The sequence below is a fragment of the Oryctolagus cuniculus genome, chromosome 15 (assembly GCF_051225735.1).
Source record: "Oryctolagus cuniculus isolate XC-2025 breed Fujian yellow rabbit chromosome 15, ASM5122573v1, whole genome shotgun sequence".
Lineage (NCBI taxonomy): Eukaryota > Metazoa > Chordata > Mammalia > Lagomorpha > Leporidae > Oryctolagus > Oryctolagus cuniculus.
This window is the reverse complement of record NC_142881.1, coordinates 90,045,104-90,052,023: the sequence shown is the minus strand read 5'-3', so window position 1 is coordinate 90,052,023 and position 6,920 is coordinate 90,045,104. Positions and strand designations below refer to the sequence as shown.

General features: G+C 53.7%; 1 long non-coding RNA gene across 12 annotated transcripts in view; it reads left to right on the top strand.

Annotated features, from left to right (window-relative positions):
• The first annotated feature begins 2,949 nt into the window (after window positions 1-2,949).
• LOC127488302 (uncharacterized) overlaps window positions 2,950-6,920 on the top strand; it is a 31,420-nt gene continuing 27,449 nt past the window's right edge. For 6 of the 12 annotated variants that reach the window (XR_016221274.1, XR_016221266.1, XR_016221273.1 and 3 more), the window contains exon 1: window positions 2,950-3,137. This is a non-coding gene — a long non-coding RNA (uncharacterized LOC127488302). Of the gene's footprint in view, window positions 3,262-6,920 lie in introns of all 12 variants that reach the window. The other 6 variants (XR_016221270.1, XR_016221269.1, XR_016221275.1 and 3 more) reach the window with 5 other exon arrangements.

The following is a 6,920-nucleotide window of genomic DNA, read 5'->3' as shown; positions in this document are numbered from 1 at the left end:
TCCACTAACCACTGCTGAGCCCCACATGCCCCCTCCACCCAGCTCTGCTTCCCAGATGACTGGCCCATGGCCAAGGGCTTGTCCTTACCTTTGCCCCCGGGGTGCTGTCCTGGGGCAACTTCTGCTCACTGGAAAGCAAGGGAGATGGAGAGGTGAGGACAGGACCACAACCGGCACCTCCACCTCCCTAGTGGGCCAGGGAAGGACCAGCTTCATCCTCTCTTCCCAGGGGACTCAGACAGGAAGGGAGGGGCTGGTTGCCCTAAGCACAGGGAGCACAGGCCCACCCCAGTGTCCCTGTCACACCTGAGCTGACCCATCTTGAGTCAGCACTGGTTTATCCATCTAGAACTTTCTACCCAGATGGGAGGGCAGGGAGGCCTCCCAGGAATGCCCTGAAAAGTCCCAGTCATCACAGCTTCCTTTCTCTCCTTCACTCATTGCCCTCCCCACAGGCAGCCATCACTTCCTGTGCTGATGTCCAGGATGGCCTCAGTTCTGGGGCAGGGGTGCAGTCTGAGGTCTCTGCACAGTGGGCAGAGCTGGCACATGGTAAGGTCTGAATCAACAAGCAGCCGGGAACTCTGCCACTCCCAACAGTCTGGGGATGATTTGTGCGGCCTCTGGCCATGAAGACACTGAGGTCAACGCACAGGCGTCCCCACACCATGAGTTCCACAGGTATCAAGGGCATGGGATGAGATAGCAGGGCCAGAAGGGTGGCTGGACTCTCAGCAAGGACCTCCGACACCCAGGTCCTGACTGGGTGTCAGGACAGTGGGTGTGCACTGCTCACCCATTTTGGAGAGCAGGGCCCCTATGTTCTATTGGAAGAAGACATGGCCACCTGGATACCGCTTAGATGCCCTGAGCCTGGCCAGCCACTGAGGGACTTGGGACAGCGGCATCCAATTAGAGCTGGGCTCCTCTGTCCCTATCTACCTTCCCCTCCTTGGACACCTGCTCCTCATATCAACAGCCTTTCCTATCTGCTGGAGGTGTCCTGGAGGCCCTGGGATGCACAGGGCCATCACAGCCTCATGCAGGGCCTGGGGACTCTGTCCCCCCTGGTGCCCATGCTGCTGGCCCTGGGCCAGGATGCCTGGGATCTCCCCTGACGTCTCTGCTGGCACAGAAATGCCCAGGGGTCCTCATCATGACCTGGTCATTCTGCACAGTGGTCTGCTCTGGTAGTGCCACAGTCTCAGCTGTTGGCACATTCAGCACCTGGGGCCACCATTTAGCTGCCCGTGCCCAGGACCAGCTGCTGAGGCCGAACCATCTGTGGGGCTCCAGTTTCACCTGCTGCTTTGGGACCAAGACCTCCTCCTCCATCAGGTCTTCCCTGAGCCTTCTGGTCAAGTGATGGTGACCAGCAAGCTCTGGAGTCTGGTGTTTGGGGAGGGCAATCCTATGTCTGTATGTGCACAGTTCTGTGTTCTCGTGTGCATGTATATACATACCTATTTATTTATTTAGTATTCCAAGAAAAACGTTTTTAATACCAGCACTCCTGGAATACATTTTTTAAAATACAGTATGTAACTGTTTAATATACATTACAAAATCCTTAATTTTAGAAATTTGCAACTGTCTAAATAGCCAAAGAATCCCACCTTCCAGTATAAACATGAATCAGTTTCTTCTATTATACCAAAATTAAAATTAAGCCATATTTGAACATTGAGAAATGAGACTAAAAATACCACCATTATAAAGTCCATGTAGAAAATGTCAACAGTGACCCCAGATGCTACCTTTATGTATTAGATCTTGTTTGTGAGACACAAGATTTGTCCTATGTAAAACACGATCCATATATTAAATGCAGGGCTAGACTATGGAGGGCAGACCTGTGTTCAGAAGAGAATTTTGTGGGCACAGGTATTTCTGGTCCTTGTACAAGTGGGTCCATAAGTGTCTGAATAAGTAGATGACAAAGATTTCTTCTCATGTAAGTCAGAAATAATCCCACACAGCACGTTTGTAAGGAAGAAGAGAATGAATGGGTACCAAAATGTTTTCAAAGACTGAGTTAAGTTCTTTTTAAAAGTCTGCGTTAACAGTGTATGTTATGTATATAGTAGAAAATTTTAAATACACTTTAGTAGTTGGCCTTGATGAAGTGTTTTATTTATAGCTATTTCTTCCTTTTTTATTTTTTACTTAACCTTAAAGAAAGATTTAATTATGTATTTGACATTTAGAGTTACACACAGAGAGGCGGAGAAGCAGAGAGAGGGAGAGGTCTTCCACCTGCTGGCCGACTCCCCAATAGGCCGCAGCAGCCGGAGGTGAGCAGATCCGAAGCCAGGAGCCAGCAGCCTCCCGGGCCTCCTGAGACAGTGCAGGGCCCAAGGACTTGGGCCATCTTGTGCTGCTTTCCCAGGCCCTAGCAGAGCGCGGCATCGGAGGTGGAGCAGCCAGGACTCACACAGGCGCCCATATGGGAGGCCGGCCCTGCAGGCGGGGGCTTTACCCGCTACCCCACAGCCCGGCCCTCCCCGAAGCCGGTCCCCTTGGGATCCCGCCTGGGAAAGCAGAGACGGCCCAGGACTTAGGCCTCTGACCCCACCCTGGAGTACTGGGTAAAAGCCCTGATTCTGCTTCGGCCTGGCCCAGCCCTGGCCTTTGTAGCCCCCTGGGGGGGGGGGGACCCAGACGGACACCCTCTCAGAGAGAGAAAGAGGCTGGCGACCTCACGCACTGCTCCTCTGCCACACGGCTGCCATGGCCAGCGCTGGGCCAGGCAGAAGCCAGGCGGCAGGAGCTCCATCAGGACTCGCACGAGGGAGGGAGGCCGGGTCCCAGGGACCTGGGCCCTCAGCGGCTCCTCCCTGGGTCACAGCCTGGAGCAGCGGGACTGGACGCGGCCCTGGACATCAGATGCCTGATGCGGCAGCGCGCAGACGCGTCACGTGACCCCATGGGGGCCGCCCGTGTGCAGTGCGCCTGCGCCAGGCGCTGGACCCGGAAGTGCATCTGCACGCATGGCCGCTCTGCCCCGCGGGGCTCAGGTGGGAGTGAGCGCCTTGTCCGCTCCTGCCCAGAGCCAGCGCAGGCCCTGAGGAGCCGTCCTGGACGCTGCTGGCCGAGCCTGCGGGAGACCCAGCGCCCCCGGGTGAGGCCGGGGCCAGGTAGGCTGCGGCTGAGGCGGCCGTTACCCTCAGGACTCCATGCCTGCCCTGAGGAACAGCAAGGTCCTCTCTGGGGGAGCTGGGCGCGGGGTGTGGTCAGCTGAGGAGGCCTTGCTGTCACCGGGTAGGCGGGGCCGGGGCGCTGGGCTCGCGCTGGAGGAGGCCGGGCCGGGGGTGGGGGCAGAGAGTGGGCAGGGGTGTGCGTGGGAGGAGGCTGGGCCGGGGGTGGGGGGCAGAGAGTGGGCAGGGGTGTGCGTGGGAGGAGGCCGGGCCGGGGGTGGGGGCAGAGAGCGGGCAGGAGTGTGCGTGGGAGGGGGCCGGGCCGGGGGTGGGGGCAGAGAGCGGGCAGGGGTGTGCGTGGGAGGAGGCCGGGCCGGGGGTGGGGGCAGAGAGCGGGCAGGGGTGTGTGTGGGAGGGGGCGGGGACAGGAGGGGAGGGGGGCAGAGAGCGGGCAGGGGTGTGCGTGGGAGGAGGCCGGGCCAGGGGTGGGGGGCAGAGAGCGGGCAGGGGTGTGCGTGGGAGGGGGCAGGGCCCGGGAAGGGGGGCAGAGAGCGGGCAGGGGTGTGTGTGGGAGGGGGCAGGGACAGGAGGGGAGGGGGGCAGAGAGCGGGCAGGGGTGTGTGTGGGAGGGCGCGGGGACAGGAGGGGAGGGGAGGGGCAGAATGAGAAGGGGCACGGAGGTGGGGAGGGAGGGGGGAGCCGTGCGCGTGGGAGAGGGAGGAGGGGAGTGACGGGTACGGGGCGGGGCGGCGGTTGGAGAGCAAGAACCTGCCCTGGCCCGGTTCCGGTTTTGGTGTTCCCGTCCCCGGCCGGAAGTAGCCTGGGCCGCGTCCGTGCAGGAGCCCGGTCGTCCTCTCTGGGCCGGCTGCTCTAGGTGTGACGTGTGTGCAGGACACGGCCCGGCGCCCGAGTGAATGCGCACGGCCTCTGGTGCGTTTACGCCGCCTGCACCCGGGAGACGCGCACTCAGAAAGCCGGGAGCCCCTCTGCGCTCGGGTCCAGCCTGCCCCCGGGCTCTGCCGCCTCAGAGGACGTCCTCCTTTTCTTTCTTTTGGAAGATTTGTGTGAAAGGCGGAGTTATAGATGGGGCAGTGCGGGAGAGAGCTTCGATGTCTCCGTTCACCCCAAGATGGCTACACCGGCCTGGGCTGGGCCCGGCCCAAGCAGAAGCCAGGTCCTGATCCGGTCTCCAATGTGGGCTCAGAGGCCCAAGTCCTCGGGCCGCTTCCTCTGCTGTCCCAGGCTGTTAGCAGACAGCTGGATCCCAAGTGGACAGCTTGGTGGCAGGGGGGGCGGGTGTGGGGGGTGGGTTGGTGGCTGGGCGGGGCAGGGGGGTGCCATGGCTTAGTGGGTAAAGCCCTGGCCTGCAGTGCTGGCATCCCATCTGGGCGTCGGTTCGAGTCCCAGTTGCTCCACTTCGATCCAGCCCTCTGCTTCAGCCTGGAAAGCAGTAGAGATGGCCCAAGCGCTTGGGCCCCTGCACCTTTGTGGGAGTCCTGGAGGAAGCTCCTGGCTCCTGGCTTCAGATCGGCGTATCTCTGGCTGTTTCTTCCAAATGTGGAGTGGACCAGTGATGGAAGACACCTCTCCCTCCCTCCCGCTCCTCTGTCTCTGTCTCTGTCATTCTGTCTTTCAAATAGATAAATAAATGTTAAACAAAAAAAAATTGGAACAGGCGGGAATCCAGTCGGTGCCTCTTTGGAATGACAGTTTTCCGCACAGTGTTGTAACCTGCCGTGCCACAACGCAGTTCCCTGTAAATACATTTCTGCCTGTTGTTTATATTTAGCTGAGCAGAAACAGGATATGTTTATTTAATAACTAGTAAACTAATAATTTTTATTATACATTATAATTGTTAGGATAATTATTATAAATTATAACTTACTGTGGGACCACTCACGTTTTTCATTTCTGTTTGTGAATTTCGGTACATCTGTATTTCAAGGAATTTGCACAGTTCATTATCTTATGAAATTTTTGGTCGCAGGGTTCATACCATTGCCTTGTTATCTTGTCCATGGAGACCGTCCTGGTGTCACCATTCCATTAACAGTATTAGTAATTTGCACCTTGTTTCCTGGTTGGTCCTGACAAGACGTTCACGAATTTTGTTGCTGTTTTCAAAGACCCCAATTTTAGTTTTGTCAATTTTCTCTGCAGTTGTATATTTTTCCGTTCCACAGACTTGTACATCTGAGTTTCACTATTTATTTTCTTCACCTTGCTTGAAGTGTTTAAATTGCTTTTCTTCCTCTGATTTCCTAGGGTGAAAGCGTAGCTCCTTCATCTTGGTTCTTCTTTCCTAAAATATGTAGTCATTAATATAAATTGGCAGGATACATGTTCACTTGAGTTTGAAATATTTTTCATTTGAGATTTATAAACGTGTTATTTTGAGGTGTGTTGATTGTTCTCCAAGTGTTTGGGACTTTCAGCTGCTTCTTACTGACTTCCCATGTAGTTCCTGTGTGATCTGAGATCTTACGTCGTGTGCTGCCTCTTCTTATGACTGAGGTCTGCTCTACACCCACGAACGTGGTCAGAGTGGACGTGCTGCGTGGGTCTGAGAAGAGTGTGTATTCTGTTGCCGTGGATGGAGCACCCTCTAAGGATCCGTTTGACACCTGGTCGATGTAGGCGCTTTTCTGTTCAGCTCCATCCTTACTGATTGTCTAAATACTGACCTGTTAACGAAAGAGATGTCTGGACATCTGTGGGTATCATAGTGGATTTGTTTATTTTTGTTTGTAGTTTTAACAATTGTTGCTTATGTATTGTGGCATGAGGTTTATTTTTGGACTCACTATCTTAATCCATTGAAATGTGACCTTCTATTCTTTCATGAATCCCAAACGGTCTTGGTCGTTGTATGTTTATTGTATGTCTTAAATACAGTATTGGCATTTCACCCAGTTCCTGTTTTTCATGATGGACCTGATAGTCGATTGTCGTGGGTTTTCCTAATTACAGAAAGTTTTGTGGATTTCTCAAAAACCTCGTGCTGGGATTTTTATTTAGATTGTGTAAACCTATAGGACCATTTTAGGAGAAATGGTATGTTAATAATATTCAGTCTTCTAATCTTACACACAGCGTATTTATGCAGATCTTCTTTCATTTCCTTCATCAGCATTTTAGTGTTCAGCCAACATATTTTGTATTTTATTCATTGAGTTTATGAGTTTTCATTTTATTTTGTTATTTTACTTTTTATATCAGTATCTGCTCATTCATGGATGGTAGTATACAATGGATTTTCTAATAAGTGGTTTTTCTTAGGTGATTTTATTTATTTGAAGGCAGAGGTAGAGGCAGAGGGAAAGAGAGACAGAGACAGGTCTTCCATCTGCTGATTCACTCCCCAGATGGCTGAGATGGCCACTGCTGAGCCCATCAGAAACCAGGAACCAGGAACTTCTTCCAGGTCTGGCAAGCAGGTGCAGGGGCCCAGGGACATGGGCCATCTTCCACTGCTTTCCCAGGCCACAGCAGAGAACAGGATCGGAAGTGGAGCAGCCAGGACTCGAACCGGTGCCCATGTTGTGTGCCAACACTGCAGGTGGCAGCTTTACCCGATGTGCCCCCACGCTGGCCCTCCTGTTGATATTTTTACATTGCCCTTCTTCCCCTCATGGTCTTGCTAAAATAATTTATTATTCCTGGTAGCTTTTGAGAAAATGGTTTTGGAACTATTTTCAGATAATCATGTCTTCAGGAAATCCAGAGTTTACCATCTCCCCTTCAGCTCTGTATTATTTCCTTGTGTTTTTCTTGCCTTAA